The sequence below is a fragment of the Rhinatrema bivittatum genome, chromosome 3 (assembly GCF_901001135.1).
Source record: "Rhinatrema bivittatum chromosome 3, aRhiBiv1.1, whole genome shotgun sequence".
NCBI classification, from domain to species: Eukaryota; Metazoa; Chordata; class Amphibia; order Gymnophiona; family Rhinatrematidae; genus Rhinatrema; species Rhinatrema bivittatum.
In genome coordinates, this window is record NC_042617.1 from 271,198,256 (window position 1) to 271,222,796 (window position 24,541).

Genomic DNA, 24,541 nt, shown 5'->3' on the forward strand with positions numbered 1-24,541 from the left:
GACCCAAAGTAAAGCAAGAACACTTTCCTTCGGGTTCCTTCCCGCTGAGAATAGCGGCAGCGCCTCCTCACGCTGTAACTCTGCGCTTAGGGCACCGACTCCGCAGCCTCCGCCCCCCCTGAGAAAGGCACAGCAAGCCGCTCGGTGACTGTAAACCGAGGCTTCAGGCTCTAGGTGCCGCTGCTCGGTCTCTTTGGGCAAGGACAGCAGTCGGAGGCGGAGACGCTTGCGGATGGCCGTGATTGGTGCGTAGCGTTGCCGTGACGGACGGTGAAGTAGAACAATGGGTACTGGAGATCGAGGCGCGCGCGATGTTCTCGACCAATCAGCAAAGGAGGCCCGAGGCTGAGGGGTGGGGTATTGTGAGGTCAGAACACTCGGGCGCTGGCGGAGCGACTCGTACGGGAAGGGCGAAGCGGAGGAGCGGCGGTAGCGGAAGGTGAGGACAGGGGAACGGGAGTGGGCGTGGGGGTGATTCGCGCTTATGAGGTAAGCGAGTTGTTGGGGGTCTGAAAGCTGCGAGCGCGGGGGGAAGAAACGGACCCAGGCTTTGAGGCCTCTCGTTGCTCCTGAAAGCCAGTACCGATCGACTGCAATAAAGCCCCCGGAGACCTGTGACGTAGGTACAATAATATAACAGGCTCGCGCTAATAGGGTAGGAACACGTACGCCCAAGAATACCGCGAAGATGTGACGCGTGCACACGCCAGATAATACCACAAACGCACGTCCGTATGCAGTACTACTACGAGTACATATATATACTCAGTAAAATGTCCTGTGTGTAGGTTATGGTATGATGTAATACAAATGCCAGTATAAACATGCATTATAGTCTGACAGGCACATATGTGCAAGGATGCACACCCACATGTGTCGAAATCATAGATTGAGATGCAGTTATGCATTTAGTGACATATATGGCTATGCACCGACTCATAATTGCTTGGATAAAGTATTTGCTGACACATGCGTTCACACAGTGAAATATGTACCCTCTCTTCTGACTTAACTGATTCAAAATGAAACAGAAATTAGCTTCATGTTTTGGTTTCCGGGAAGAATGATGGTTTCATTTTGGTTTTTGTTGGGGAGGGGGGTGTTGTGTGTGTGGGGTTTTTTTGTTTGTTTTTTTTAATCCATCAGTTTCCTTCTGCTCCTTTGGGCTGTCAGCTCAGTCAGAACCGGGGTTTGGGATCTGTTGTGATGAGCCTTCATTCACAGCTGACTGGGGAATTTCCCTTATTTTATATCCCCCTTCCAATTCGCTCCAGTTATGGCCGTGTTCGTCTTCAGCCAGGACCATTCACCAAGTGCATCTTGGTTTGGGAGCCTCTGTTCTAGAACTCGGCAATTATGGGCCCTAAATTCAGCCATTAGGTTTTTACTGTTGCATGACTGGGCCTCCTTCCCTCTTATGACTGTTAATGAGCAGAAGCTCTTGAAAACTCAAACCACAGCATAGTGAAAAAAGTTTTAGAAAACTTAGGTGCCATGGAAAAATCTTTTATAACTTTCTTTATCACTTGTGTTTGGTTTCTATCTAATTGTTTTTATATATTCTTTTTTAACTCTTCAACCATAATCTTTTTCCACACCAGTGCTCCCCTCTTCTGCAGTCTAGTAGCTGCTGCTCAGCTTTATATCCCCTGTGGCGATTGCTGCGCCACCCACCCTCTTGCTGGCAGGTGCCAGATTTTAACTGTTAGAGGTTAACTTGGTGTCCAGGCTTTTTCTAGCCCCCTACACCAGGATTTGTTTTGTTGTTTCAGTTAAAGGTATATGCTACACAAAAAATTAAGGTGACCTCTAAATTTCAAAAAGTTCTCATTTTTTACATTGTAACATTTAGAGTAAAATAAAAAAAAAGTACCTAAGTTCATATGTATGCTGCAGTCAAAGGTTCCTTGGTGGCAGGTGGCAAAAAACATTAAAAAAACCCTTCCTATGATGTGATAAGTTTTCAGTAAAAGGTATCCTAGCCTTCAAGATTGGAACAGTAAACCAAACATTTGCCACTGTCCAGGTGGAGATATGGGAATAGCTGCAGTCTGTGTGACGTTTAAACATGGTGGCTGAATTTTAATACTCTTTCCTAGCACAGCTTACACTTGAGCTGGTTCTGTTTGTGCCAAATCATTCTGTGATTGCTCTCCCTTCCTCCCAGTAAGGTCTAGGTCTCCGGAGGATGGAATCTGAGGCAAATTATGGTATATTTATGCTTCTTACAGGAGTGGGGTAGCAGGGGTAATTAAAGTACATTGATTTGAATTTCTTTATATTCTCTTCATTTTACAGTAGCTTTTTCATGTCCTTGACATGTGTAGACTGTTACAGTATATGATAGGGTAAAGAGTGCTGTTGGTGTAAGTGCTCCCATTTCTCCTAATCAGCTTTAAAAGTTCACGTGCTTCTCTGGATGATTTGGTTTAATATTTGCTTTCTGACGTTTTGTAATCTGAATCTATATACAGCTTGAATGTGACACAATAATTGCATATTCATTAAGTAATCATTAAGTAAACTTCTCTTACTTTCTGGAATTCAGGATTTCAGAATATTCAGACTGCATTATGCCCTGTGGAGGCACTTTCTTTTTAGTGATCATTCCGGCATAGCAGTTCCATAGAGTTTTATATGAGTTCTCCAAAGGCCCATAGAGAGTGCCTACCCCGTATTCTGACAGTCTCCTCCTCTAGCAGTTTTGGTGGTGTTTGAGAGTTTTCCTTGAAATTTGCCCTTTGTGGGTTTGTAGTTAATCCTTGGTATGTTTGAATGGGTGAGGAATTTGACCTCTTAGGAGAGATACTTTATTTATTTTTGCCAGGCAGGTTTTTCACACTAGAAATGTTTTATAGATAACATCCTGCATGTTTTCAGCTTGGTATGGGACCGTGTAGGATGCTTGTACTTGTGTATTTGTGATCTATACAAACTCAGCAGTAAGTACTGTCTGATTTGAGAGAGGACAATTCCTTATCTCTTACTGGTTCAATTTTCAGGTTCTGAGTGTGTTCAGTTTTCATTACTTTGGTTTGTTGTTAGTGCTGAGTGTAATTTATGCTGTGCAAGAGTTTTTTGAAATAAAACCTGGTTTCTGCGATCCCAGGTCTAGAATGCTGACAAGCTTTAAAAAAAAATCTTTATATTCCTGCCTCTGGTTTATCCCAAGGTGGAAAGGGCTCACATTCAATACTGGGGCTAAGTGCATGCCACGGTCCAAGGTTTGCTGCAACAATCTGGATGTTAAAATGCTGTGCACTGGATTTCAGCACACAATTTGAATGTTCGGATTAAACATTTTTTAAACTCACGATGCAGCAAGCCAATATTATGTTAATGTAGTTGTTCTCGACCTTTTTTCTATTGAGTCACACTTGGCAGATAATGCTTATAGGCGTGACACACAGAACACTTTACCATCACGGGGCTAAATGTAAAACATATACTCGGTATCCACAGGAGCCTGCCCCCCACCCCTCCAAACAATGGATGCAGAGCAGAACTAGGATATTTCAAATACAACTCGCTATATAAAAAAGATATTCTGATTCTGGTGCTGTCTCAGAAACACAAACTCCCTTACTACCAGGTGCATTGTAAAACACAAAACCTGAAAAAAAAAGCACTCAGCACATGTGTAGCAAACCTTCCATACCATTGCAACACTCATTCCAAGAACTCAAACAGGAATAGCCCTTCCTATGCAGCACCAATAAAACACAACAAAGAAGAGTGATACAAATCCCTGCCTACTAGTAAAATACCTCACCTCAGTCACATATGCAGATCCAACTTTCACCAAATACAGAATAAAAGACCACAAATTACAAATGTGGAGACAAAATCTGGAATGGAAACCTCAAAAAGCCACTCTGCATGCAATGCAAAACTGGAGAGCTAGAAACAAATACTTTCCTAGCATGTAGCAGATGGACTCATTACAAATGGGTATAGTGTGCTCGTGCTAGCAGTTGGAGACGGATCTGACGTCAGCACGTGGTACATATACCCCTGCAGGAAGTGCAGGCGCTCAGTAATTTCCGTCTCCAAAGCAGTTTGGAGCTACCTTACGCTCGCTGAGCGTTTTTCCAAATTCTAACGACTAAATTCTTAGCAGAATCCTACCTGAAGATGAGCCCCGCACTCCTGCGGTGATACCCTCGGGTCCCTCCCCCAGTTGAGTTTCCCCGAGGTGATTTCCGTGGTCCCTCGGAGGTGAGAGCCTCGGTCCGGTGGCCGGATCGCGGCAGGGACCTAGCCCTCGAGTGAGAAGGGCTCGGGCGCGGCGTAGAGGCAGCCTCGGTCCCGATCCGTGCGCGGTGAGGACTTAGCCCCCGAGCGAGACGAGTTCGGGCGCGGCTTAGAGGCAGCGGGTGCACTTCCTCGAGCGTGGCGGTGACGGTACTCACCCACTCCCCCCGCAGCCGGAGACCGCCCGGGTCGCAGCTGGGAAGCGCCGAAGATCAGGTAAGGCGTACATCTTTACTTTGCTGGTCTCCGAGGAAGCGAGGATTAGCGGGGTCTGCCTGCGTGGCAGCCCGCCTAGGAGGTCGCCATTTTGCCTGCCTCTTCGCCGTCACCATCTGCCCTGGTTTGCCGCCTCGCCCTAGCGCTCAGACCGGACTCAGCGCACAGGCGACGGGCGCGTATGTTAGGCGCCCGAAAATAATTGGGCGCACATTGAGAGGCGCACGTTGAGGCGCATATTGATAGGCGCACATCTTTGCGCATATTACAAAGCGCATAGAGATAACAGATGCGATGGAGCATATTAGAGCCCATGCGTCCGCAGAGCCGGCGCCTCCAGAATCAGGTATAAGAGCTCTAGGCCTCTGCTCAACATGCCACCTCAGAGCCACACAGAGCGAGGAAGCAGACTCCCTATGGGCTGGGACCGGCCCTGGGAGTTCCAGGCCAGGGCCGGTCCCAGCCCAGCGTAATTGCTAGTTCCTCAGGGAACACCCCGGACCTAGCAGGCCGCGGTGAGCAGCCAGGGAACCCTAGAGACCTGGTGCCCCTAAGGCTAGAACCTGCTTCGCTCTTATGGGTGGAATTATTCAAGGGGATTCACGCCTTTGTCAAGATGCAGTCTGATCCCCGAACGGACCCATACGTACCGGATGACCCTACCCCTGGACCCTCAAGACCTAGGCACGGCCACCCGGAAGCCCCACTTATGGGGATTCGGATTGCTCTGTGGAAGAACTCCCCGAGGAGGGAGAACTTCCCTCAGGGATAGAGCCGTATCGAACCATGAGACGCTCCTTTCTTAAGGAGGATCTCCCAGACCTGGTCTCTCAATGCCTGTCGGAGCTGGCTATCCCGGGCCACGGCACCCCAAGGAACCTAGAATGAACCCCCTGCTGGAAGGCCTTCGTCAAACGGCCCACCACTTCCCCCTCCTACAAGCAGCGCAGCAGCTAATCGATCTCGAGTGGAATGCGCCGGAGGCCTCATTCAAAGGGGGTCAGGCCTTGTCTGGCATGTACCCCCTGGACCCGGCAACCAAGGAGCTGCTGGCGTGCCCCAAGGTAGACGCCATAGTTTGCGCAATTGTGAAGCGCACCACCATTCCGGTGGAGGGAGGGGCGGCCCTCAAGGATGCACATGACCGGCGCATGGACGCCATTCTGAAACAAGCCTTTGAGGTGGCAGCCATGTCCCTACGAATTGCGTCCTGCTGCACCGTGGTGAAGCGTTCCTGTTTATCACAAGCCAGGAACAACACCCCGGGAGAAGAAATGGAATCAGCTCTCTCGTTCCTCACTGACGCTGCCTCCGACTTAGTCCGTACGGCAGCCAAGGGAGTGTTATCCTCAGTGGCGGCCAGGAGACAGCTCTGGCTACGAAATTGGTCAGCCGACTCCTCCTCCAAGATGCGCCTTACAAGAATGCCCTTTAAGGGATCCCTCCTGTTCGGCACCGACCTCGAGAAACTAGCTAACAAATGGGGCGCCTCTCCATTGCCCCGTCTACCAGAAGACAAGTCAAGGAGGAACCAGCGCCCTTTTCCTAGGCCATCCAGAGGTAGAAGCTCTCAATGCTTCAACCCTTATAGGACTCTCTACCAAGTACCTCGTTCTCAGACCAGGAACCAGTCCTTTCGGACCAGGCACAGCAAGCGGGGAACCGGCTTGGGTTTGGGTCCCGGCCGCACCCCCCAATGAGAATCAGCCGACCCATCTGGGGGACGAAGCCATAGGGGGCAGGCTAACCCTATTCAACCGCAGATGGGTCGAGATTACTTCGGACCAGTGGGTCCTCGCCATTGTCTGGGAAGGGTATTACCTGCACTTCCTTCACCTCCCTCCAGACAAGTTTGTGGAATCTCCTTGTCCGCCCCTCAAGAGGGCGGCGCTGGAAGCTACCTTGGGAAGGCTCCTGTCCCTAAAAGCCATAATCCCAGTGCCTGCATGGGAGATAAATTCTGGGCATTACTCCATTTATTTCATCGTGCCCAAGAAGGGGGGCACCTTCAGACCCGTCCTGGACCTCAAGTCAGTCAACCGGCACTTAAGGGTCCCTGGATTTCGCATGGAAACTCTGAGGTCAGTCTGAAGTGCCATACAGCCAGGGGAGTATCTCACATCCCTGGATCTGTCTGTCAGAAGCTTACTTGCATATCCCAATCCATCGGGATCATCAGCGCTACTTACGCTTCAAAGTCCTGGGACAACACTTTCAGTTCCGGGCTCTACCCTTCGGGTTAGCCACTGCGCCACGGACCTTTACCAAGGTAATAGTAGTGGTGGCGGCGTCACTCAGGAAGGAAGGAATTCTCGCCCATCCCTACCTAGACAATTGGCTGATCAGAGCAAAGTCACCGGAGGAGAGCCACTGGGCAACCAACAGAGTTATATCTCTTCTGGAAAGCCCAGGATGGGTAGTCAACACAAACAAGAGTTCCCTACAGCCTTCGCAGTCGCTGGAATACCTCTGAGTCCGATTCGACACCCAGGGAGACAGTCAGCCTGACCTCCAAGAGGAAATCAAAACTCCGGAATCGTTTGCAGACTTTGCTGAGCGCCACAGCTTGGGATTACCTACAGGTCCTCGGCCTAATGGCCTCCACTCTGGAAGTGGTACCATGGGCGCGGGCTCATATGAGACCGTTACAACGTGCCCTTCTATCTCGGTGGAGCCCACGATTACAGAACTACACCGTGCATCTACCTCTACCAGCCAGAGTACGGCATCAGTTACGGTGGTGGCTGCAGCCCGGCCACATGAGCCGGGGTTCAAAAATGTCCTCTCCAACCTGGACCCTGCTCACTACAGATGCCAGCCTGAGTGGGTGGGGCGCACACTGCGAAGAACTAACCGCCCAAGGGCGGTGGAACAGAGAAGAGTCGGGGTGGAACATCAACCGACTAGAGGCACGGGCAGTCAGGTTAGCCTGCCTGCGATTTGCCCACAGACTTCGCAACAGAGCAGTCAGAGTGATGTCGGACAATGCCATCACGGTGGCATACATCAACCGACAGGGCGGAACCAGAAGCCGACAGGTATCCTTAGAAATAGCTCCCCTGATGGCTTGGGCGGAAGTAAATCTTCAGGACATCTCCGCCGTCCACATCCCTGGGAAGGACAACGCCACGGCAGACTTCCTCAGCAGAGAAAGCCTAAACCCGGGGGAATGGCAGCTGTAGTCCACGGCCTTCCAGATGATCACGGATCAGTGGGGGACGCCGGGCATGGACCTACTAGCGGACAGGTCCAACGCTCAAGTACCCAGATATTTCAGTCTCAGGCGAGATCCTCTATCCCAGGGGATCGACGCCCTGGTACAGCCATGGCCTCAGGGGATCCTGCTATATGCCTTTCCCCCATGGCCCCTGCTGGGTGCCTTTATACACAAGATTCAGCGGCACAGAGGCCTAGTTCTTCTGGTGGCCACAGACTGGCCAAGAAGACCCTGGTACGCAGACATGAGAAGACTACTGGCAGGGGATCCTCTACCCCTGCCTCCTCACAGGGACCTGCTGCGGCAAGGTCCCATCCTCCACGAGGATCCAGCTCAATTCTCTCTTACGGTCTGGCCATTGAGAGGGCTAGACTGAAGAAAAGGGGATACTCGGGGCCGGTAATAGATATACTCCTCCGTGCACGCAAGTTCTCCACATCACTAACTTATATAAGGATCTGGAGAATATTTGAAGCCTGGTGCGAAACTCGCAGCACCAATCCACATGCCGCTAAAATCCCCATCATTTTGGATTTCCTGCAAGATGGTCTCCAGAAGGGTCTGTCCCTCAATTCAATCAAGGTTCAGGTGGCAGCGCTATCCTGCTACGGCCCCAGGAGTGACGGCAACAGCATTGCCACACACCCAGGCGTTTCACGTTTCCTGAAAGGAGTCAAACACATTCGCCCGCCACTGAAGTGGCCAGTGCCCCTGTGGAACCTCAACCTAGTTTTGGAATTCCTAGCGGGACCTGCCTTCAGACCCCTCCGAGGCCTGTCCCTCCGTTTGTTAACCTTGAAGATGGTGTTCTTGCTGGCCGTGTGTTCAGCACGCCGCATCTCAGAGCTACGAGCACTGTCCTGCTGCGATCCGTTTCTCAGGATCATCCCAGGGGCTATCCATCTTCGCACGGTTCCTTCCTTCTTACCCAAAGTAGTCTCACATTTCCACCTCAACCAAACCATATCCTTGCCAACCAAGGAAGGGTTGAAGAAATCGGAAGAAGGTCGAATACTGCGTCATCTCGACATCGGCAGGCTGCTGTCCAGATACCTGGAAATGTCGGAAACAGTACGAAAGACAGACCACCTGTTCGTCCTTCACAGTGGGAAGAGGCAAGGAGAAGCGGCCTCACGAGCGACTATTGCTCGCTGGATCAAAGAAGTTATTAAAGCGGCCTACGTAGAAGTGGGAAAACCACCACCTCTACGAGTCAAGGCTCACTCTACCAGAGCACAAGCGGCCTCCTGGGCAGAAACTAGGATGCTGTCGCCTGCAGAGATATGTAGAGCGGCAAAGTGGTCCTCCATCCATACCTTCTCCAGATTCTACCGTCTGGACGTCCAGGCTAGGGAGGACTCAGCATTTGTAAGGGCAATCCTAAACGTACCTCGGGCAGCCTCCCGCCCAGTCCGGGAGTAGCTTTTGTACATCCCATTTGTAATGAGTCCATCTGCTACACGCTAGGAAATGGTGAGATTACTTACCTGATAATCTCGTTTTCCTTAGTGTAGGCAGATGGACTCAGCATCCCGCCCGGCTGCCAATATTTATGGGGATTCACCGTTTAGAGGTAAGCCATGTTTCCTTACATAGGGCATCCACCCTGCCGGGTGTCGACACCTTCCGGTTGTGAACACTGGCGGTCTCCAGCTACTATCAATCGGTCAGGTTAATCATGTTCAGTGAATTAATCGGTCAGTCACACATATATCCATACAGCTTTTGCAAGGAAGATTACTGAGTGCCTGCACTTCCTGCAGGGGTATATGTACCACGTGCTGACGTCAGATCCATCTCCAACTGCTAGCACGAGCACACTATACCCATTTGTAATGAGTCCATCTGCCTACACTAAGGAAAACGAGATTATCAGGTAAGTAATCTCACCAATATTTATTTATTTATTTTATTTAAATTCTTTTAATATACCGATGCTCGACAAGTCTTATCGTACCGGTTTACAGTAGAACTAGGGGAAACCATTTAACTAAATGAGAGAAAGTTACAATGAACAGGGAGTACAATTCGGGATATTTAAGCGAGAGAAAAAAGTTTAACAAAACGTACCTAATAGTAATGCAGGATAGTACAAATTCAATTGATTAGCATGGAGAGCTAAATTAACATTTAATATAAATAAGTAATTTGAGCATAACAGATTCCTTTAGATACTTGGCTGCAGAGGCATCATACCGGGGCGATGACCTGGTGCAGGAGTGGGGCAGTGGCAGGGGAAGTGGTTATAGGTGAGGAGGAAAGGTAATGGGGGCGGAGTAGGCTACATTGCTAGTTGAGTAGTGTCTCATCAGGAGAATGCTTGTGAGAACAGCCAAGTTTTCAGTTTCTTTCTAAAGGAGAGATGGCATTGTTCCTGGCGTATATCTGGGGGTAATGTGGATGATGGTCAATGACTTGAACAGTATTCTATAGTGGATGGGAAGCCAGTGTAGGTGTTTAAGTATTGGTGTGATGTGGTCCTTGCATCGAGAATTCGTGAGGATCCTGGCTGCGGCATTTTGCAGCATCTGTAGAGGTTTAGTTGTGGAGGAGGGGAGGCCGAGCAGTAGCGCATTGCAGTAGTCAATCTTTGAAAACAGTATGGCTTGGAGGACTGAATGGTAATCATGAAAGTGCAGGAGTGGTCTTAGCTGTTTTAAAATATGTAGCTTATAAAAGCATTCCTTTGTAGTGTTGTTAATGAACTTTTTGACGTTCATTCTGTTGTCCAGAATAGCACAGAGGTCTCTCACCTGGCTTACTGAAGGAATGATTGGGTTGCAGGTGAGGGGGTTGTTATCATTGGGAGTGATGACGAGGAGTTAAGTTTTGGATGTATTAAGAACCAGATTGAGACTGGAAAGTAGGCGGTTGATGGAGTGAAGGCAGCTGTTCCAGAAGTTTAGGGTGTTGGAGAGGGGATCCGTGATGGGGATTAAGATCTGCACATCGTCAGCGTAAATGAAGTGGGTAAGGTTGAGACTTTCTAGAAGCTGGCAGAGGGGTCGCAGGTAGATATTAAACAGGGTAGGGGATAATGAGGAACCCTGGGGTACTCCTTGATTGGAAGGGACGGGGTGGGATTCTTTGTCGTTTATTCTAACTTTGTAGTGCCTATTGTTGAGGAATGATTTGAACCAGGTGAGCGCGGTGCCAGTGATGCCGATTTCAGCCAAACGGTTTATGAGGATTGAATGATTTATTGTGTCGAATGCTGCTGAGATGTCGAGTAGAGCCAGAAGGTAGGATTGGCCTTTGTCGAGACCCATCAGGACATTGTCTGTGAATGAGAGTAAGAGTGATTCAGTGTTTAAAACGTTTCCGAAAGCCGAATTGAGATGGGTAAAGAAAGTTGTGAGAGTCAAGGTAATCTATGAGTCGGTTGTTAACCAGCTTTTCCATTAGCTTGGTGATGAATGGTAAGTTGGTGATGGGGCGGAAGTTTCCCGGGTTGGCTGGGTCCAGGTTAGGTTTTTTTTTAGTAGGGGTTTTAGAGAAGCCATTTTTAATGAGCCCGGGACAGATCCTTGAGAGAGGGAGCAATTTATAATGTCGGCCAGAGGTTTGGCTATGGTGTTAGGGATGGTAAGTAAGAGTTTGGTAGGTATTTGGTCTGTTGGATGTGACGAAGGCTTCATTTTCTTGATTAAAGATTCGATCTCCAGGGAAGAAGTGGTTCCAATGATTCTAGTATTGGTTTATGGATGGCTGGTGAAGGGTGGATATGGTATATAGGATATAGTATAGGATGGTATATATATAGGATAGTTTATAGGATATGGTATATAGGATGGTATAGGATATCCCAGTATATTCTCCTATACCATATCCCAGTATATTTTCCTATACTAAACAAAGTACAAAGATAGAAGAAATATACATTCCCAAAACTGACATATTATGGCTCTTGCACCTCATCACTCCCCTTCTATGCTGCCATTATCCTTCACTTTTCCCATTTACTCCCTTTCAATCATCCACTCACACTCATATCCCTGCCCTGCATTCCTGACCCCACCCCCCACATCCCTGTGCTCCCTCTCTCCCCTGCTTGACTCTCCCTACCCTCTTTATCCCATCTCCCTGTCTGCCCAGCTACTCAGACTCCCTGTTTCCCACTCCTTCCTGCTCAGCAGCCCCCATGCTCCCTCTCCATTCCAGCATCCCCAACTTCCTTTCCCCCCATTCTCCACAGGGTGAAAAGATCAGCAACATCACTCCCAGACTCAGCAGGGAAAAATAAAGTTTGTGTCCCATCAGGCCCAGAATAGTAGGAATTTGTAATGTCTCGCTGTGATCTGGGTGAAAGAAGAAACAGCCTCCCATCAGGCCCAATGTAAGAGAAGTCAACCAACTCCCACCTGGGCTGATAAGGAGGCAGCCATCTGGTGGCCCTGTGATACAACTCCCAGGACTCCCTACACACTTGTTGAGAACCACTGTGTTAATGCATCGGGAGTTTAAAAATAAAAAAAGGCAGGCTGCACAGACTGAACACACATTTTAACTCAGGAAAGGCAGATCGGCTCTGGCTAAGTAGTGGCGAACTGTGCCAGATTGCTAGATGAGTACTAATTGAGCCAGGTAAGTGGCAGTGGCCAATCTTGCCAGATAGCTGGATAAACCAGTACTTATTTGGTTAATTGGCAGTGGCTGCCGCCACTTACCCCGGATAAGTCAGTACTTAACTGCAAAGTGTGTGCGCCCTTTTTTTTTCCCCATGCTTTTCTGGGTTGGTTTGTGGGGTTTTTTTGTAATTTACTGTTTGTTAGCAATAATAGCATAAACAGAATACGACAACAGCAAATTGGATCATAACTAAGACAGCAAAACCACAAGCTGGGCACAAATTATTAGCTCCAACAACATTTTTGGTTACCCCCTATATCACCTCCACACCAAACCCCATCCCACGTCTCCCTGGATTAGATCCTATACATACAAATACTCCAACAGTAGTGGCCTTTAAACTAATGGGTCCCTTAGCTTGAACCTGTGAGAGCCCTCCAAGTTATAAAGGAAGTCCAGGTACTTTCAAACCTTGGACTATCGACATGGATGTGGGCAGTCAACTTGTACATGGTGAAAAGTAGAGACATCCTCGTCTCCAAATGTAATTTCTGTGGGACCTCATTTTTCTGCCGCCAGGCAGCAAGTTCACACTGCGCCCCCACTATAATATACCCAGTGAGATGCCGGAATCGTTTATCTATTTCAAGAAGGCCCAAAGAGAGCAAGAGTAACCCTGGGGATTTTGTAATTTAATGTTGTTATCTCAGCCACAAGTTCGAATACCATATCCTAGTACCCAGAAACTTTAGAACAGGTCCACCAAACATGAAAAAATGATTTCAGTCTCCACAGCTGTGCCAACAAATATCAGAAGTCTCCGGATACATTCTTGCTAGTTTATTTGGGGTAAGGTACCATCTCTATAATTTGTAACCATTCTCCTGAATCTGAGAAGATACAGAGCTTTTCCCCAGTACCTGATAGCACACATAGGGTCTTGAACCTTATATGGAGGGTACATCGTCTTGGAGAACCAGTGGTTCTATTAGCCATACACACAGAAAAGGCATTTGGTAGGGTGCATTGGCCATTTACTTTTCCAGGTTCTGCAGAAGATGGGTTTAGGTTCTCACTTCTTAAAGTTGGTCAGAGCACTCTGTCATCAGTTGAAGGCCTGTATTAGGGTGAATGGAGGGTGTTCGGAGGACTTTAAAGTTGGGAGGGGAACTAGATAAGGGTGCCCGCTGTCCCTCTATTGTTTGCTCTCACATTGGAACCTCTAGTGGAGAAAGTCAGGTGTCATCCCATGGTGAAAGGCATGGGATGTCGGTGGTATTTCATACAAAATGACTTTATTTGCTGATGATTTGCTTTTTACATTCATGGAGCCAGAAACTTTATTGTACTCTCTCTTGGGTGAACTAAGGGTGTACGGTGCTGTATCCGGGTTTAAGGTTAATGAAGACAAATCTGAGGTTCTAAACTTACCGTTGCCCAAAGCAAGGGTGAATAAATTACAAAATCAAACTTCCATTTAAATGCCCAAAGGAGAGCGTGAAATATCTTGGAGTTTGGATTGGGCCTAACCTGATTATGTGCCCTCTGATATTTTTAGGGACTTAGAAATATGGGAGCAACTACAATTGTCTTGGTTAGGTAGAATTTATGCTATTAAAATGAATATTCTCTCCAGATTCTGTTATCTTTCAGACTCTCCTGATTTACATTCCAGATGAGCTGTTAAAAGGGTGAGAGAGGAAACTTTTTTTCGATTTATCTGGAAGAGGAAACCACCTCAGGTGGCTAGTGGGGTTCTCTATCAGCCAAAGCTCCAGGGGGGCCTGGGAGTACACAGGCTTAGTTATTATGTTGCTGCTCAGTTACTTGCAGTTCTGGAATGGCACCGGGGTGCACATGCAAAAACTTTAGATAATTTTGGAGTGTGAATTGCTTGATGTTCCCTCTTTAGAAAAGTTAATAAGGAGGAGTGGATAGGGGTCCTAGGGGGGATCTCCCTTCACCAAATCGACTTTAGATTTGTGGGCAAAATATAGAAAATTGTTGGTGGGGGGATAAATGATATTGGCACAGAACCTCCGTTTTTTTGTTTTTTTTTTCATATGAATTTTGGACCGGGTAATTCTAAAAAGATGGTGGCGCGATAGATGACTTTAAGTCTCGAATAGGCCAAATTTGGGGCGGTCAGAGAATATTTTCATTTGAGGAAATAAGTCAGATGTTCGGTCTGGAAGAGATGGATAGATTTGGTGGCATCCTTTTCTTGCTCAGAAGAGTGGTGGAGGCACTTAAACACAACAAGACTTTGAGCTGTTTCGCGATAGAGCAGATGGGTATCCAAAACAATTAAAAAAAAAAAAATGTACGCCCTATTAGTTGAGGAATTGGAAAATAAACCTAAATTTATTAGCATGAGAAAACGATATTGGGACTCCTTTGGAGAATACAGCGTAGGATATTTTTTCAGTTAACGTGGAGGAGCTCAAGCTCTTCAAATATTGTGGAGAATGGTTATAAACTTTTTATGTAAACAATGTCTGATTCCAGTTAAGTAAGATGTTTCCTTCAGTCTCAGACCGCTGCTGGTTTGGATGTGGAGAGAGGGGTCCCTTTTATCGTTTATGGTAGAAATGACCAAAGGTGGTGGGGTTCTGGGACATGATTCTAGATTTAGTTACTGAGATTTCAGTTCATAGCATAGGAAAGAATCCTAAACTGGCAACTTGGAGAAGAAAGTGAGGCATTTGATACTACATATCATCACAGCAGCAAGATGTGACTTAACTGCATGGTGGAGGAGGGATGAGGTTCCATCCAAGACCGATGTGATATTGAGATTATCCAACGTTTTCCATATTGAAAAACTAACAGCATACATACATGATAGAGTTCCAAAATTTGAAAAATCGTGGGGTCCATAATATGAATGGCTGAGAGCTTTGGAGGCCAAAGATGAGGCTAATGTGTGTCTTCAAAGAAGCACTGCTCACACATGATTTGGAAGTCAGGGGGTTATGGATAGGGGGGTGGGGTACTAGGGGTTATAGTTGGGGGAATTAGGGGGAATTTGTGGGTACTAGGGGATAAGTTTAGGGGGATACCGATTGGGAGAGAGGGATCGTAGCAAGCGATACAGATATGAGGGCTGGCAGTGGTAGTAGTCTCTTTATACTTGCTAATAGGTTTGGGCTGATACTTGAAGTAGTGTGTGGGGAGAGAGGGGTTTAAAAGAAAACTCAGGAATTTGATTTTTCAACTACTGTTTGTTTAAATAATGTTTGTCTCACTTACTGAATTCAAGTTATGGTTTTGTAAAGTTGGGAATGATTGACACTATGTAAATAAACCAAAAGTTGTTTAGTTTTTGCCTCTAACCTGATAATAAAATTTAAATTACAAAGGAAAAAAAAGTTGTGGTTAGGGGAAAATTCATTTCAATTGTGACCTATAAAAAAAAAAAAGAAAATTAGGGTCTCACTAAAATGTTAAATTGATAGGTTTTCTAGTGTATTTGTTTTAGCCTATCAAAATCTGTATTATGATAGTTAACAAAAGCAAGAGATTAACTTATTATGTTAGATACCGATATTATATTGCATCATCTAGAGATGGTCCATGACACATATGGGAAATCGTTAGCATGAAAGTTGAAAAAGGTCAGCATTCAGAACAAAGTGGTTATTAAGATCAAAGGGAATATGGGGGAAATGCTACCAGCAAACAGATATTAGAACTTTTACAATTTTATTCAGTTATGTAGTGCAAATAGTATGATAGAAACAAGAATTAGCAAGATATTTGGATGCTATCAGTTTACTGGAAATATCTGCTGCACATTAGTTGATGCTTGATAGGGAGATTACACAGATATAAATAGCTCAGGTCATTAAGAATCTTAAGCAAGGAAAATCCCCAGGTTTAGATGGCTTTACTGCCTGATTCTATCAACAACTGACCCCCTGCCTGATCATTTTTTAGATAATTAAAGAAACTAAAGACTCCGTTCTCCAGGGGTCCAACATAGCTGGTAGAATTATATTGGCTAAGCACAGCAGGGAGCCCATTGTCTGTGGGTCTTATAGACCAATTTTACTTATTAATCTGGATTTAAAAATTCTGGCCAAAGTTTAAGCAGATTGTTTGTTTGTTTGAATGGCATAATTGCCTCACTAATTTCACCCAAATCAGGCAGGCTTTATACCATTCCATATGGCAGCAGATCATATATGGAAAATAGACATAATGTGGCAGTGAAAAGGGAGAACATCCCATCGCTGTTCTTGATAGTCTATGCTGAGAAGGCATTTGATATGGTCCATTGGACTTTTCTATTTAAAACTTTCGAAAGGATGAAATTTGGGAGATTTTATTCAGTGGCTAGGTAAATTGTATGAATCACTTGAAGCATGCATCAAAGTAAATGGGGGTTATTCAGTGGCATTTACTGTGTGCCGTGGCACGAGGCAAGCGTGCCCCCTTATCTCCATTGCTCTTTGCTATTTTTCTGGAGCCGTTTGCACTTACGGTGCAGATCCCAAGATTGAAAGTGTTCTTATAGGTGTGTTCTCGTTTAAATTATCCCTCTTTGCTGATGATATCCTGTTTACCTTGACAAATTCTGCTAGGGCCTTAGAGGAGATAGTAAAGGAAATGGGGAACTTTAGCCCATGAATCTGGGTTTAAGATAAATTGGGAAAAATCTGAAAATTTGAACATCTCCACTTCATTAGAATAAGAACAGGTAATGCTACAAATCTTTCCCTTCAAATGGACAGGGCATAAAATAAAAATATCTAAGGGTTTATGTGGGAGGATTTATATAATCTTAACTACACACCATTGGTGTCTACCATATTATAGGATTTAGAAAAGTGGGATGGATACCACCTATTCTGGCTAGACAGAATGGCATTGGTAAAAATGAACATATTGCCTAGACTTGGTTATTTCCAGACTTGGCCGGTTCAGGTTCCCAATTATATGCAGAGACATATCTTTGATTGTTTGTGGAGGCAGAGACTACCTAGTGTGGCTCGCAGAATAATGTTCCAACTGAAAGTGAGGGTGGAATGGGGGTACCTAATATTATTATTTGGTACTATGTGGCTTCCCAGCTACGGGCAATAGTGGATTGGCATAAGAGGAGATGAAACAATGCTTGTGTCTTAGAGCAATCTTTGATAATTCATATGCCTCTATCCACCTTGATTTGTAACCTAAGAGAATTGGGGACCTTTTGGAAATATTTCTCCTGCTACGCTCAGTACTTTGAATGTCTGTAACAGGTTAGTGGGCTGTAGAGAATGAGAATATGTTTTCAGCAAGTAAGCTTGGAACATACCTAGGAGAATGGGGGGTGGCATATTGGACTGTGATTCCTTAGCAAGTAGATTTAATTTACCTAAAGAAGAACTTTTGCAGGTTTAACAAAAATTAAGGAGAACTTATCTTTAGGGAAATCTTATTTCGAATGTATATGTTGTAATGCAGATAAAATAAAGGGGATTATTTCAAAGTTTTATGCTTTATTAAATCAAGAACATCAGGAATCTCCTTCGCAAGTTAAGGGTATGGGGGAGGGACTTGGGAGCTGCTGTTTCTGGAGGAGGCGTGGGATGTAGCCTCTTTACATACAGGAAAATTACATGAGATTATCTCTCTAAAACATGCATTGTTGAATATACCTGTCTCCCAAGCAGATAGATTTATAAAATTATACAGCAAACTTTGCTAGCTACTCAGTCAGGTCGATACAGTATCGGCACGTGGAAAATGGGCGCTCAAGATGGAGCTCACGCTCTCCAAACACATGCTGATTGACCTCTCTGGGCCGCCCCATGCAACATGCAAATGAGCTGCCATAGTAAAAGGAGTCGCTAGGGGAAATTGCGTGCCCCTAGCGTCTCCTTGGCAGCGGACGCCCAGGACAGTTGGCTGTCAGCGGGTTAGGAAAACAGATGCTCAATTTTACGAGCGTCCATTTTCCTAACCTGACCGCCGGCACATTTTTTTATTTTTTGGACAGTTATACTTTTTCACTTCGACGTAATATTGCCACGATATTAAGTCAGAAGTACAGAAAAGGTGTTAATTTTGGAGAGTAAAAATGTGCATGTCGGGTGCACTTTTTTTTTTGCATTGGGAGGAAATAGCTAATAGTGCTCATCACATGTAAATTTATGTTGTTGTGAGGCTATTAGCTACGTGCTGTATTGGACATTCGTTCTGGATGCGCTAACCCCCGTTTTGCATCGGAGGTTATGGGCAAGCATCCAGTTGCATGTTGAGCCGTGCGCTGCAGCCAGTGCACGGTATTGCATCGGGAGTGTGAATTAACTCTTTTGGAAGAAGTTGAGTGCTCCTTCAATGTCAGCTTTTCTTAAACAATTGAAACTTTTATATACCATTTGAGCAGGATAGCTGCATTGAGAAGACATGCTTTTGGTAAATTTGAAAAGAGAATGCGGAAAGAGAAGCAAACTGTGGATTAAAGGGGAAGGGTTATCATTTCTTATTGATTGCTTATATCTTTGATTCTGGGGCGTACGATGCTGTTAGTTCCCATGCGATGTGTGGTGGGTAACCTACAGTCTTCCAAGGTTCTCTCAGTACATTTTCAAGAGATTTTGCATAGGACCATATAAGGGGAGGTGGTGGGGGGTGGGTAACTGGAAAATCTGAGTTGATATGTTTATACCTCCGACATAAGTGGTGGTGGCGGTTGTTTTTTTTTTTGCATGTAAACCGTTTGATTTGCATCTAATGTAGGAAGATCAGTATATAAAAACTAAAAATAAATAAATAAATGTATTTCTTTTGCAATGTTACAAACTTTTTAAATAGAAAAAAAAATATTAATTTGCCAATAGATTGGGAGCCAGTGAAACTTAAACACCGAAGTAATAGGAATAGAAATGTTACTTCCAGAAACAACCCAGGCTGCAGCATTCTGTATTACTTACAAAGTCTTTAGTTACCTGAAGAAGGCAGGATATAGAGTGGTGCAGTGGAGGGGGGAGAGGGACCTATTTCTTTTGGTGCAGTTTCAGGCTTTGCTCCTTCAACGGTATTTTCTTCTTTTTTTTTTCTCCAGAAATTTTTACTTTTACTGCATCATACCTTCTGTTAGGGCAGAATGTGGAAACGGGGCCTTTCTTCAGACTTTCTTTGCCTCAGGGTGCTTCTGAGGGCTAGAAGGGAGGAAGACTGGAACCCATAGGAGAAACCCTCCTGGTCTGGCAGGCTGGCATGCTTGTTTAAGGAAGGTCAGTGAGGATGATTTGGAGAAGGTGAAATATTACTCCAGGGAGGAGGATGAATCCTTGGGAAGGAGACACTGCATTTTTTGGTTAAGCCTTGCAGGTCTTGAGCATCATAGAGGAGAAAGGGGAGGGGGGAAATAAGACCACAGGGGTTTCTAGAATGGCAGGCATGAGGAAACCTGTTAAAGCCTTCCTCATGCACCAGGCTGGGGGGGGGGAGTTAATCTCTTCAGAGTGGAGTTCTCCTCATAACAGGTGGGAAGGGCAATGGGACAATTTTTTTTTTACCCTCTGCTCACTGAGTAAGAATTTGAAGGCCTCTGATGCACAGAATTGAAAGATTAAGTCCTTGTTTAAGCAGGTTCTGGACTGGCAGGGCATGCATTTGTTTATCCAGCAGAGCTGTTTGGAGAGTTCTGGGGCAGATTTAGAAAAGGCAGCCCAGCTGGAGCAGAGTTCTGCCTTTTGGCCAATGTCTTGCATGATTTTGTTTGTGCTTTCTGTAATAGTATCAGTTATAAATTTTTTATTATAAAAGCACTGAGTCAACTGATCTGGCATTTCTTATTACCTAAATAGGACCATGCAGTCGCCTTCAATAATTATAGGACCAACCACTTATATTTGCAAAAACATTTTTTAAATAATTTTTTACTTTATGCATATAAAATTGAAAAAAACATTTCCCTTTTGATTCATTGCCCACTGCCTGACATATCATCATGTTTCATGTGTCTGCTTCAGGGGTTATTGTACCACTCATTTGTAAGAATACATCTGAAAGATGTTGCAGGAATTCTATTCAGATACACAAACCTCGCAGGATTGGAGATTTTAAACTGGTTAAACTTGAGGTAACAACATGTACAAAATTCTTCCTTAAGGTAAAGTGTCCAAATATTACTTATTTCCATTGCGCACTCAAGCACATTTAATTTAAAATATCCAACTGTTCTTTTAGGAAGTAATCATTTATTTCTGTTGCCAAAGAAATAAAGATAAGTGGCCGAATTTTAAAAGGCCTGCGTGCATAAATCCCGGGGTTTACACGTGTGGTGGACCTTGCGCACGCTGGGCAAATTTTCAGAGGGGACTGGCCATGCGCATAAACCCTGGTACGCGCACGTTCAGGACCTCGTGAAAGGGGAGGGGGCAGGACGGAGGCCAACTGGGACAGTGGCCATCAATTGCTTTCACGTAAGCAAGTAATGAAAAAAAAAATTCAAGGCAGGTAGGTTAGTTTTAGGGGGTGGGGAAGGAAGGTTAGGTAGGGGGTTAGGGAAGTCCGTTCCTTAATTGGAGCGAACTGGGGAAGGCCCGATTTTTGCGTTGCTGCACGGAGTTTGCAAAAGTACACTCCTGTGCTTGCGGCCACCCAATTTTATAACGTGCGCGCTGTTACTTGCCCCATCCCTCATAAAAAGATAGGGTGATATCATCAAGCGTGCTCATTAAACTTCATCCTCTAGCTCTACAGGGAAAGTTTTATTTATACAATAAAATTGGCTAATGACCATAAAATAATGTAGCCCACTCAATATCCTTATTTAAACCCATTGGAGAAACTGTTTGCATGCAATATATCCATAATTGTTCTTTACGTGGCAAAATCCTAAATCTGTCCTGTCCCCCCCCCTCCCCCGGATCTTCAGGCATGTGCTCCAAAATTGGCCAATTAAAAAGGCTGGCTTGAAAAGCTTTTTTCAAATTAAAGATGTTGACCTCATTAAGATTGCTTTTAATAAAGGAGCTTTTTCGTTCTGTATTGCAGTCTTTGCCTTTTGGGCAGCTGGACTATTGCAATAGTTTGTATATAGGACTGCCCAGGAAGTGTTTATGTGCATTTCTGCCACAATCTGTACTAGCTGCATTATCTTTAGTGGAGTTAGTCTTATGGATCATATGACTACAGTGCTTGTGGGGATGCATTGGCTTCTGTTAAGTCAAAGAGTGCCATTCAAAATTGTGGTGTTGGTACATGTTTTTTTTTTTTTTTGGAGACAACTCTTGTAGTCTCAGAAAGGTTTAAAAAAATAAAATGCCCCAGTTCCCTGCACGTACCCAGAGCAGTCCAGACTCCTGGGTCCCGTCCCCCCCCCCCCCCCCTCTAGCAGATGGAGACAGAAGTTTATCAAACAAAACTCCGCCTTATCTAGGCTGGTGCCACCTATAGTCTGGCAGTATTCTTCTGTCTCCTAGCAAGTAGAGGAAGTGAAAAACCTACAGTCTGTGCTGAGGCCTAGTTTTTCAGTTCTAGATAGTATTATTAGTTGGGTAAAAAGAGAGATAAAGTTAGCATAAGGTATTGGACCGCAGTGGTTTGCCTGCAGGTTCAGTTTCCCGCCTCCCAGGGGGTTGTGAGGTCCTGAGGGGACCATCCACCCTGGTTTCCAAGGCCGCTGAGGTGTGGGGTGCTTTGCCCTCCTGCCAGCTTGAATTCGTGACTGGGGGTGATACTGGGGAGCCCGGCTCTCTCCCCCCAGTTGGTCCAGGACCCCGAGGGATATTGGGCGAGTATATTTCCAAAAAAAAAAAAAGAGAATTTATTTTGTGTGTTCTGTTGGGTCTTGATTCTCCTTCCTTTCCGGTCGCGTTCGGGGTGCTTGCGTGGCGGTTTTGCCACTTTCCAAGTCGAGAGGTGCTCTGTCTTCCAGTTCCCGATATAGGGGAGGTCGGAGGCCTCTGACTTCTCGGGGGCAAGTTTCCTCCTTCCGCCATAGTGCCAACAGGCAGCAGACGTACACTGTCCTTTCACGGGCGCCGGTCAGAATGCGCAGGGTGGAAAGCTCTCAATGTTGTGCAGCCAGTCCATTCCTTGGTACCAGTGGTCGGAGGCAGGTTGTCTCAGTTTTACGAGGAATAGACCAGAATCACATCGGATCAGTGGGTCCTAGATGTGATAAGACTCAGTTACGCGTTAGATTTTGTACGTCTGCCTTGCCAGTGCTTCCTGGTCTTGCCCTGCGGTTTTTTGGCCAAACGCCGGGCAGTAAGAGAGACTCTGAGACATCTTCGCGATCTTGGCGTGATTGTTCTGGTCCTGCCGCCTGAACTTCGCAGGGGCCGTTATTCCATTTACTTCGTGGTTCCAAAAAAAGAAGGAACCTTTCGTCCCATTCTCGACCTAAAAAGGGTCAACAGATGTCTGCAAATACCTCGTTTTCGTATGGAGACCCTGCGGTCCATGATTGCTTTGGTGCAACAGGTGGAAGTGTATCTTCACATCGGGATCTGGGCCAATCACCAGCGATTTCTAAGGTTCTCCGTGTTGGGTCAACATTACCAATTTCAGGCACTGCCGTTCGGCCTTGCCACCGCACCTCGGACTTTCACCAAGATTATGGTGGTGGTAGCGGCGCAGCTTCGCAGAGAAGGTTTTTTTTGGTGCACCCGTACCTGGACGATTGGCTGATTCGCGCAAAATCGGAGTTGCTCTGTCAGGAAGCAATTCGCCGGGTGTTTCAATTGTTGCGAGCTCTCGGCTGGGTAGTCAATGCGTCCAAAAGCCGACTGGTGCCTTCCCAGTCTCTGGAGTTTTGGGGAGCTTTATTTGACACTCGTTGGGGAACGGTGTCTCTCTCACAGTGGAACACATGTACAAGTTACAGGGTCAGGTGTGAAACTTGTTATCCAAGCGAGTTCCGATCATCTGGGATTATCTTCAGGTGTTGGGATCAATGACTTCGACATTGGAATTGGTTCCCTGGGCTTTCGCGCATATGCGGCCTTTACAATCAGTGTTGTTTTCCTGATGGAACCCGGTGTCAGAACAATTTCATCTTCCTTTACCCCTGACGGATTTAGCTCGGTCCAGCTTGGATTGGTGGTTGTGTCAGAGCAACTTACGCCGCGGAGTACCGTTAGTAGTTCCGGCCTGGACAGTGGTCACTATGGATGCCAGCTTGTCCGGTTGGGGAGCGGTTTGTCTGCAGAAGTCGGTGCAGGGGCAATGGTCCCCACAGGAAGCTCGTTGGTCCATCGAACGGCTGGAGACCAGAGCAGTTCGATTGGCGCTACAGACCTTTCTTCCTCTTCTCTGAGGCAAGTCAGTCAGAGTTCTTTCAGACAATGCGACCACGGTGGCTTACATCAATCGGCAGGGGGGAACCAAGAGTCAACCAGTGGAGTTGGAAGCCCGTCAGTTGATCGCATGGGCGGAAAAGAATTTGTGCAGCATAGCAGTCTCTCACATTGCCGGGGTAGAGAACGTTCACGTGGATTTCCTCAGTCGCAATCGTCTAGTCCCAGGAGAGTGGGAACTCGCGGACGCCACGTTTCAGCTCATTTGTGCCCAGTGGGGGACACCCGCTCTGGATCTGATGGCAACATTCAAGAATTCCAAAGCTCCTTGGTTCTTCGCCTGTCGCAGGGAGACGGGAGCGGAAGGCGTGGGCGCTCTGGTGTTACCTTGGCCGACAGATGTTCTACTGTGTGTTTCCTCCGTGGCCACTCATCGGCAGGGTCCTTCGCCGCATAGAGTTACATCCGGAGGTGGTGCTCATAGCTCCCGAATGGCCACGATGTCAATGGTTTGCGGATCTGGTAAATCTGGCATTAGAGGGACCCCTACTGTTTCCGAACATGCCGGATCTACTGCATCAGGGGCCTGTTTGTTTCGACCAGGTCGAACGCTTTTGTCTAGCAGCATGGCTTTTGAGAGTCAGCGGCTGAAATCCAGAGGGTACTCGGATGCTGAGGTAACTACTCTCTTAAGATCCTGCAAGGTTTCTACATCTTTATCTTATGTGTGGTTCTGGAAGGTCTTTGAGGCCTGGTGCCTTGCTCGGGATGTGGTGCCCATTTGTGTGACCGTTCAGGATGTTTTGCATTTTCTTCAGGATGGTTTGGCAAAGGGTCTCTCGTGTAGCTACTTGCGCGTACAAGTGGCGGCGCTAGGTTCTTTGTGCTGTCAGATCCACGGCACGTCTTTGGCATCTCACCCAGATGTTGCTCGTTTCCTTAAAGGGGCAAAACATTTACGCCCGCCATTCCAGCGGCCCTGTCCTTCCAGGAATCTGAATGTGGTTCTTAAGACTTTGTGTAGGGCACCCTTTGAACCTAT

The 24,541-nt window shown here is 46.3% G+C and overlaps 1 protein-coding gene across 3 annotated transcripts in view; it reads left to right on the top strand.

The window, feature by feature from the left end:
* Positions 1–289: 289 nt before the first annotated feature.
* Positions 290–24,541, top strand: part of TMBIM6 (transmembrane BAX inhibitor motif containing 6) — a 42,272-nt gene continuing 18,020 nt past the window's right edge. The window contains exon 1 of one of the 3 annotated variants that reach the window (XM_029594613.1): positions 290–439. The gene's annotated coding sequence lies outside the window, so the exon portion shown is untranslated. Of the gene's footprint in view, positions 440–481; positions 624–24,541 lie in introns of those variants that run through there. The other 2 variants (XM_029594614.1, XM_029594615.1) reach the window with 2 other exon arrangements.